Here is a 10,044-nt window from a genome sequence, read left to right as displayed (position 1 = left end):
TATAATACATTGAATGTATGGAATTATAATTTACATTATGGAATTATAATAAATATATGTTGAATTAATGTGTGAATTACATCAGAGAAACAAAGTTACTTCTCTCCATGGTTTCTCTAGACCAGGGGAATACAAAGCTAGCTTCATTTCAAAGACACATAGAATCTTTTGTTATACTGTGTTCTACCGGGATTGTGCACTGGTTTTCAGGATCACGGTTTATATTTTTCCAATCATTTATGCTTTTCACCAGGCTCATTACATGTTTCCTATATCTAATTAAGCAAGCAAGACATGGAGTGATGTTACAGATGAAGATTTTTTTGTGTGTTGCAAAGCGCAGACAACACAAAAAGAATCTAGTTCTATTTGAGATGGACCCTAATTTATTCTTTCACTAGCAGATTCTTTGCATTCTTTATTTTTTTGAATTAGTGCTTTTTCCACTCTTGTTTTTTTCTTTCTTCTCTTTTTAGTTCCAACTGAGTGGAGATTAATTCAGCAGATAGTTAGACTGTACTTTTGTGCAGAACAACAGTATAAATTTTCATTTGAAAAAGCATCGTTGGCTACTTTTAGTAAAAGAAAACAAATTCCATATTAAAATCTGATTACAGACCAGAAATCAATGCCAGTGGTTTAATGGGGACACCAAGCCCAGAGAAGCAATGAGTTGTACCATTTCAGGGATGGAACTACTTCAGCTTTGCCTGGACTTCCATGATGTCACCAGGCTCGCCCCATCTGAGTAATGTTTCAAGAATGACCAAGGCCCCATTAGGGCTGAAAATACTGCAGCCATGAGGACCATTCACCCTGTGGTGGGTGATGCTGTGGTTATCAATAATTGGTTATTCAGAATTTTTTGGACTTTTGATAGTTGGAATAGAAATTGGGAAGGGGAGACAGTGTGAGTCTGGGAACCAGTGTGGAAGTATTTTCGTTGGCTTTTCTAACCACTGAAATCAGAGAGAGTTTCTATAAATGCCCAGAAAATATTCTTTGTTTTTATATGACTTTTATTTTTTTCCATTATAGCTGGTTTACAGTATTCTGTCAATTTTCCACTGTACAGCAAGGTGACCCAGTTACACATACATGTGTATATTCTTTTTTTTCTCACATTATTATGCTCCATCATAAGTGACCAGACATAGTTCCCAGTGCTACACAGCAGGATCTCATTGCTAATCCATTCCAAAGGCAATAGTCTGCATCTATTAACCCCAAGCACCCCATCCATCCCACTCCCTCCCCTCGGCATCTACAAGTCTATTCTCCAAGTCCATGATTTTTTTTTCAGTGGAAAGGTTCTTTTGTGCCATATATTAGATTTCAGATATAAATGATATCATATAGTATTTGTCTTTCTCTTTCTGACTGACTTCACTCAGTTTGAGAGTCTCTAGTTTCTATCCTTCTTCTTCTTCTTCTTCTTTTTTTTTTTTGTCTTTTTAGGGCTGCACTTGCAGTACATGGAGGTTCCCAGGCTAGGGGTCAAATCGGAGCTGTGGCTGCCGGCCTACACCACAGCTCACAGCAACACCGGATCCTTAACCCACTGAACAAGGACAAGGATTGAACCCGCGTCCTCATGAATGCTAGTCAGATTTGTTTCCACTGAGCCATGAAGGGAACTCTGAAAATGTTCTAAGTGTTTGCTATTCACCATTTCCATGTGGTCTTTCCCCCACTGATATTCTATTATAAAACATTTTCAAAGCTACAGCAAAGCTGGAAGAATTCTATGGTCAATGTCCATATACCAACCATGGAGATTCTCTAGTCTTTTTCTCTTGCATGTGTTATTTCTATAATTACATGAAAGCTCTGGAATTATTGGGTTTGCCTGTCACTCATTAAATATTTGCTCTTTAAGATTAGTTCTTCATAGTACTTTGATGCATAGCATTTACTTAGATTTTTCGAAGGTTCTTAACACACTAATAAACGTATTTTTAGGGCTGGTCCATCACAATCCTAGTTTGGAATTCTGGTTGAACCTTAGAGAAGATCTAACTGTTATGGCCCCCTCTCTTCTGACAATGGGGGCCCAGCTAACTTCTCAGCTTTAGACAGAAAGCTCTGTCTTCTAGCTCCTCTCTCCTATTTGAAAAATTTTAAATGACCATCTTTCCATCAATTCTCAGTCACTGATGGGGGGGGAATTGGGATATCAGTTTGAAAAATTAATTTTTAAAAATCATCCAGAAAACTTGTTTTCAAATTCTCAATGAAACTATTTTTTTAGGAAAAGAAATTCAGTAACCAGGTATTAAATTGCTGAGATTTTTGGCTTGTTCCAGTTGAGGTGCAAGAAATGAAACTTGGGGAGTTCCCATCATGGTGCAGTGGTTAACGAATCTGACTAGGAACCATGAGGTTGCAGGTTCGGTCCCTGCCCTTGCTCAGTGGGTTAACGATCCGGCGTTGCCATGAGCTGTGGTGTAGGTTGCAGACGCGGCTCGGATCCCACGTTGCTGTGGCTCTGGTGTAGGCCGGTGGCTACAGCTCCGATTCAACCCCTAGCCTGGGAACCTCCATATGCCGTGGGAGCGGCCCAAAGAAATGGCAAAAAGACAAAAGAAAAAAAAAATAAAAAGAAAAAGAAATGAAACTTGAAGGAGAAGGGGAAGATGGAAAGAGAATAGACATTTTACTCTCAAATTAAAAGAACTCATTGAACTGTCCATTTCCTCCTCGCTCAGGTTCACATCCAAGGTGCAGTAAGTGGTCACTTACACAGAGACGAGGCTGAAACAGATCTCTGGAGAGCTCCTGGATGTCTACTAGGAGAAGAGTCTCCAAATAGCACGTTTCCAACTCTTTTTACATTTCTTTGGCAGAAGGTGTTTTTTTGTCCACTGGGCAGGTGACTAACCACTTAGTAAAAGAAGCAGAGGTGGCCAGGCTGCTCTGGGCATTGTTCTAAGGCTAGTGCATCATAATGTGCTGACATAGTCTCTGAAGTAAGGGAAGAGACTGGGAAGGAGCAGCCCTGGGGTCAGCCCCTGGGGTTAAGTGTTGCCAGCATTCCTGTGGAGCCTTGGACAGCTCAAGAGTGGTAGTTTTAGTTGTTGTGTGAAGGTTTCAGAGACTTCCCTGGACAGAAAAGACAATGTAGTGATTGAAAAACCATGGAAAAGAGATCACACTGAGAAAGTTGAAAACACTCTATCATTGATCATTCAAGTGACAATGTATCATGCAATCAACCTAAATTCCAGTTTTCAGAGACTTAAGCATGTTGAAGTCACTTTGTGCTTCTGTGAAGAACTTCAAAAGAACATTCTTAGAGGGCAGAGGTCTCTTTATCTCCACACTTCCAGCATCTAGTGTTGGATGAATGCATGAGTGTAAGAAATACATGGTATTCTTTCTCTGAAGGTCTCTTCTCTCTTGAAGATACATGATTAAGTTTTTTGTTTCTGCTTTTCTGTGTGGTTGGGGGCAGCTCCCCTTCCCTAACAGATGCTCCTTCTTCACCTTTGTGTTGTGGTCGAGGGCTGCAGGTGCCCACCTGTCAGCCACCTCCTTATCTGCTCTTGAGGATGGAAGGGCAGAAGCGGATACTAATTGACTGCTCAGGCCTGGGGGGCATTACCTTGGTGAATTCACTTCCCTTGGGCCACATATACTAGACTCAAACATTTGCTTTTGATGGGACCCAGAAAATGTTCAGTCTCTCAGAATAAACATTATCTGTTTTCCAAAGAAGATGTACAGTTGGCCAAAAAGCACATGAAAAGATGGTCAACATCACTATTAGAGAAATGCAGATCAAAACTACAATGTGCTAACACCTCACACCAGAATGGCCATCATTAAAAAGTCTATTACAATAAATGCTGGAGAGGGTGTGGAGAAAAGGGAACCCTCCTATACTGTTGGTGAGAATGTACTTTGGTACAACCATTATGGAGAAGAGTATGGAGGTTCTTTAAAAAACCAAATATAGAACTACCATATGATCCAGCAATCCTACTCCTGGGCATCTGTCCAGAGAAAACTGTAATTTGAAAATATACATGCACCCCAGAGTTCACTGCAGCACTATTCACAATAGCCAAGACATGGAAGTAACCTAAATGTCCACTGACAGAGGAATGGTTAAAGAAGATATGGTACATATATACAGTGAAATATTAGCCATAAAAAAGAATGAAATAATGCCATTTGCAGCAGCATGGAAGCACCTAGAGATTATCTTACTAAGTAAAGTAAGTCAGCCAGAGAGACATATCTAATGACATCACTTATATGTGGAATCTTTAAAAAATGATACAATGGAACTTATTTACAAATAAAAACAGACTCACAGATTTTGAAAACAAACTTATGGGGGAAAGGTGGGGGGGGAGGGGCGAGATAAATTGGGAGGTTGGATTAACATACATACACTATATATAAAAATAATTAACAAGGACTTACTGTATAGCTCAGGAAACTCAACTCAATATTCTGTAATAACCTATACGGGAAAAGAATCTAAAAAAAGAATGGATCTATGTACGTGTAACTGAATCACTTTGCTGTACACCTGAAAATAACATAATGTTGTAGATCAACTATACTCTGTTATAAAATAAAAATTAAAAAAAAAGAATGCAGAGCAGAGTAAAAGGGCATACCCCCCCCACCCCGACTCCCCATTATCTGTGTTTTTGAGAGGATGATAGGATTCCTATTTCCTTAAGAACTGTAACTTCCATTTGGGACCAGGTGTTGGGGTCAAGGAGACTTTGGTCTCTACTCCTGCGGGATGTGTATCAGGCGGTTTTCCCAGAAGCCACTTAGGGCTGGAGGTGTAAATTGAAGGTTTAATGGCATCAAGCTCTGACGATGGCTCTCTGTGTCTAACTGGCGCAGTCTATGGGCAAAGGCAGCTTCTATGTGTGCAGGATCAAAGGGTTTCCTGTTATTTTTGCCTCAGACGCACCCTTTCCCGACTTCTACCCTGAATGCCCTCCTTTGTTTTTGGATGGACAAACTCTTCCTCTAGTCATGTGAGTACCTTTGGCCAGATTTCTTGTCACCCATTTCTTCATTTAGCATAGTTATTGCATGATCACTTGCCATTTTCTGTGCTTCTTGCCTCAGGGCCAGGAAACATTTTACACAAATCTGATCTCATCGCTTCCAGGCTGTTAATTTAATTCCAACATCTTGAGGGAACTCTTTGGTATTTTCTCACTTCCATTTTCTTTCTTTCAAGGCTACTGGTATCTTAAGAAGCGAAGAACTAGCAAAAGAGGAAATAAAAATCATGATCTATTTTAAATATTTACTTTGAAGATATCAATGCTTTTCAACATGTCCAGAATATAAAACTATATGTATAACTTTATTTGGAGAAGCTGCCATAGGTCTGAATTTGAGGCACTTTGTTGAAGTGAGATTCATGACCAATTAGTCCTCTGTCCTTGTCCCTCATGAGACGTGCCCACTTGCTGATGCCTGCATAGATCCCTTCTGCTGCATGTCCTAAGTGTGGGATATGAAGTTTTCCTGCCAGGTTCTGTCTCTGGCTCCCTAGTGAGTGCCTCCTCCTTACTGGGCACCATGTCCTGCTGGGGCTACAAAGGTGAACAGTCTCTGGAGGAGGGGGACACAAGCAGATTATTCCAACAGGATGCAGTGATCAGTGGAAGTGCAGATGAGGGCCACTTAGTCCAATGTGGGGATTTAGGGACAGATTCCTGGAGGAACAAGTGTTCAAAATCTTAGAAGAGTAGCCATCCTGAGCAAAGGCACTGAGGTCTAAAATGACATGGTTTGAAGGCTTAACTGCAAATGATCTGGTATTAAATAAAGGTGGAGGGGGGAAAGTGAAGTTGGACAAGGGAGGGGCTGGATCTTGGGGGACGTTAAACACCCGAACAGTTGCTGCAGTTGTTTTCTGATGAATTTTAGCGTGGTCACAGTGGTAGCATGTGAAGGATGGATTTGGGGAGGGCAAGTCTAAACGCGTACAGGTTAAGATTGTAGCAGTGGGACTAGGGAAGAGAGGGTTAATTTAGGAACCATTAGTAGAGTAGACAGAATTTGGTGACTAACTGGGCGTGGGAAGTGAGAAGAAAGAGTGAATCAGAGGTTTCTGGTTTGGGAAATTGGGTAAATGGTGGTGCCATTAACCCGGAAACAAAATATAGGCAGAGGAACAGGTGGGAGGCAGGGACAATGAGTTCCTTGTTTGCAGGAGCCCTTGTCTAGCATGGTGCCTTGTATTTTAATAGGTGTTTAGTAAATAATAGTTTTTTTTCTTAAACCTTCAGTGGCTTCCCATGCTCTTAGACTATTTGGCATATAAGGGGTGTGTGTGTGTGTGTGTGTGTGTGTGTGTGTGTGTGTGTGTGTGTGTGTGATTTACTATTACATCCAAGAGCCTATACACATCAGAGCATGATCTGGCTCCACCTTGGCTTCTGTTCTCTCCAATTGTATCTTAGACCCCTTCCCCCCCTCATAATTCCTCTATCTCTCTTCTAATGTATTCTCTCTCTTCTTTTTTTGGCCACATTCACAGCATGTAGAAGTTCCTGGGGGAGAATCAAAGCCATGCCACAGCAGAGACCTGAGACACAGCAGAGACAACACAGGATCTTTAACCCACTGAACTACTAGGGAACTCCTATAGTGTATTCTTTAAGGCTTTTCCTCTGTCTGAAATGCTCTTCTCTCACTTCTTAACACGTGGGGCTTATTTTCATTCTTCTGATCTGAGCTCCAATGTCATCGTTCAGAGAACATGTTCCCCAGTCCCTGGATGAGTGATTGTCTCTCAGCTCCAAATCCACTACTGCATTCTGCCTTGTGGTGCTGGGGCTGGAACTCTACAAACTACATTTCTTTTCTTCCACTAGCCAGCTTCCTATTAGGTTCAACCACATGCTGCATTAGACTACAGGGAAATTGGAAAGCACAGGGAGGAAAGAAATGACTTGCATTCCTTCTTAATTGCTTCTTGATTCTCTCTGTGTTACTCTGGCAACAGCAACTGGTTCTTGTCTTATTTTTTTTCTCCCCACCTCAGAATCAGCAGCTGAGCCGTGCCCTTTCCTTGGAGGGTTGAGTTCTAGCTCCAAGGGGTCTGACCTCTGAGCTTCCAGATTCTGATAATTCTAATCTCTTCCTCCCACCTCCCCAGCCCTAGCTGTAGTATCTGCTTCCTGTGGTTAATTATCTCTGACATCACAATGTTTCCTTTGTGCTTTTCCAGACCTCCAACACAGATTTAACTTACTCCTACACTGAAGTTCTTAGTGTGATTTCTGCCTTTCTTAATGGCTGGATCCTAACATGACAGTTGAATATGATGTAGGCTTCCATCCAGTTATTCTCCAACATATACTAGGATTTTCTTCAGACTTTTCATAACCTGTATGTCTAAAAAATTTTTTTTTGCTTTCTCATAATCTGTCTTCTCTTAGATGCTGGAGTCTTTGTCTCATTCAGCACTTCCTGGGGGAGGATCAAACCTGAGAGCCTAGCATGGAGACTGGCATGCTAAAGGAACTTAACATATGTGTGTTAAGTAAATTATTGTGTTATTACAAAAGACTACAGGAGAAATATTGGTAGCCAGAATGAACAATTTTTTAAACTCTTGGTTCTAGGCTAAGTTATTAATGAACTCTGTACAGCATAACTGTTACAGAGTCTTGAGCTCAATACTTCTTAGAAGCCTGTAAGAATACAATGCATTATTTAACATAGATCCATCATCAATAGGATAACAAGATACATAATTTATTTGCTTTGAATTCTGTACTTACATAAATTCCCATTTTGTATAATTAGGAATGATAATGACTTACCTTTTAGTGTTTCAGAAAGATCAAGAGTTGGTTATGGGAGTTCCCATCATGGCTCAGTGTTTAACGAACTCGATTAGTCTCCAAGAGGACATGGGTTCGATCCCTGGCCTTGCTTAGTAGATTAAGGATCTGGTGTTGCCATGAGCTGTGGTGTACGTTGCAGACAAGGCTCGGATCCCGCATTGCTGTGGCTGTGGTGTAGGCTGGCAGCTGTAGCTCTGATTTGACCCCTAGCCTGGGAACCTCCATATGCTGCAGGTGCGGCCCTAAAAAGACCAAACAAACAAACAAACAAACAAAACAGTTGGTTATATATCAAAGTTTTGTTGGTTAGCAAATATCTTTAAAAATAAAGTCACCCAAACAATCCATTTGGGTGATGTAACATGCAACATCACTTAATAGCGTTTACTTGGTAAACATAACCTGCTTATATATTTTTTTCATTGTGTATTTTATGATTTGAAACAACCAAAGCATAGAACAAAAAAACCCCAAAAACAAACAAACAAAAAAAAACAGGTTAAAAAGAAACTGCTAAGAAGGATCTACTGGATCTACTATAGCACAGGGAATTACATTCAATATCTTATAATAACCTATAATGAAAACCCCCACAAAACCCCATACCTGAATCACTATGCTTGTTCACTTGAAACTAATGCGGTATTGTAAATCAACTGCACCTCAATTAAAAAAAAAACCCACAATGACAAAGATGAGAACTTCATTGGATGGGATTAACGGCAGCTTAGACATTGCAGAAGGTAAGAGTAGTGAGCTTAAAGCATAACAATAGAACTCATTCAAAATGAACCACACAGTGAAAAAAAAGAATCACCTCAAATGAAGAGCACCAGTGAGCTGTGGGACAATTCAAGGGTTATCAAGCATACAGATAACTGGAATACCCAAAAGAGAAGAGAGCCAGGGGAACAGAAAAGGTATTTGAAGAAATAATAAGTGAAAACATTAAAACCTGATGAAAACTGTAAATCCATAGATCCAAGAAGTTCAACAAACCTCAAGCTCAATAAACTGTATCAAGGCATCTCAAGCAGTTCCTGTTGTGGCTTAGCAGTTACAAATTTGACTAGTATCCATGAGGATGCAGGTTCAATCCCTGGCCTCACTTGGTGGGTTAAGGATCTGGTGTTGCTGTGAGCTGTGGTGTAGGTCAAAGACACAGCTTAGATCCCGCTTTGCTGTGGTTGTGGCATAGGCCAGTGGCTACAGCTCCAATTTGATCCCTAGCCTGGGAACATCCATGCACTGCAGATGTGGCCCTTAAAGAAAAAAAAGACATATCATAATCAAATTGATCAAAATCAGTGATAAAGAAAAAAACCTTAAAAGGAGCAGAGAAAAAATATACGCTATGTACAGAGGAGCAAAGATAATGACGACAGTGGATTTCTCATTGGAAACAATGCAAGTAGGAGAAGAGGAATCTCTAAAGTAATGAAAAGAAAACCTAAGTCTAGAATTCTATACCAAACAAAAATATCTTTTGAAAACAAAATAAATAACTTTTTCAAATATATAAAAACTGAAGGAATTTATCACCAGCAGACTCACACAATAAGAATCTTAAAGGAACTCCTTCAGACAATAGAAAAATGATACCAGATGAAAATGTGAGTCCACACAAAAGAATGAAGAGCACAGAATTAGTAACTACATAAATAAGTGTACGCAATCCTTCCTGAGAGTTAAGCCCTGAAGGGGACTGGGTAATTTCTATGGGGAGGCAGGGGGCTAAGAGAGATATCTAATTTTGGTTTTTAGGACATAAGAAAATGCAAGGATATATAAAGCTGAGAGGAAAGCATGTATGCAGGGAGAGGTGACAATATAGGTTAGACAGAGCAGAGTATAGGGCTTGGGCAGCAAGGTGGGTTTCCTGACAGAAGTTCAAGCACTTCTTTGACTATGACCTAGAGGAGGGGCTGGATGCCTGGGCAGGGAGCTCTGCCAATTTGGTGGAGGTGGCAGTCTTTCTGGAGACTTTAGTTCATAAGTATGTACCACCTGTATAATCATAAGAAAAGACAAACATGAAAAAAGTAACTACCTTCCACACAGCTATAAGTAAGAATATGAAAATATCTTCTTATAATCTTTTATTTAAATACCGACTACTTTCTCTGACATCAACCTTACAAATGTTTTCCCAGGTCAGTCTCCAAAGCAACAGAAATTAAAGCAAAAATAAACCAACGGGACC

Source organism: Sus scrofa, chromosome 7, assembly GCF_000003025.6.
Source record: "Sus scrofa isolate TJ Tabasco breed Duroc chromosome 7, Sscrofa11.1, whole genome shotgun sequence".
NCBI classification, from domain to species: domain Eukaryota; kingdom Metazoa; phylum Chordata; class Mammalia; order Artiodactyla; family Suidae; genus Sus; species Sus scrofa.
This window is presented reverse-complemented; position numbering follows the sequence as displayed.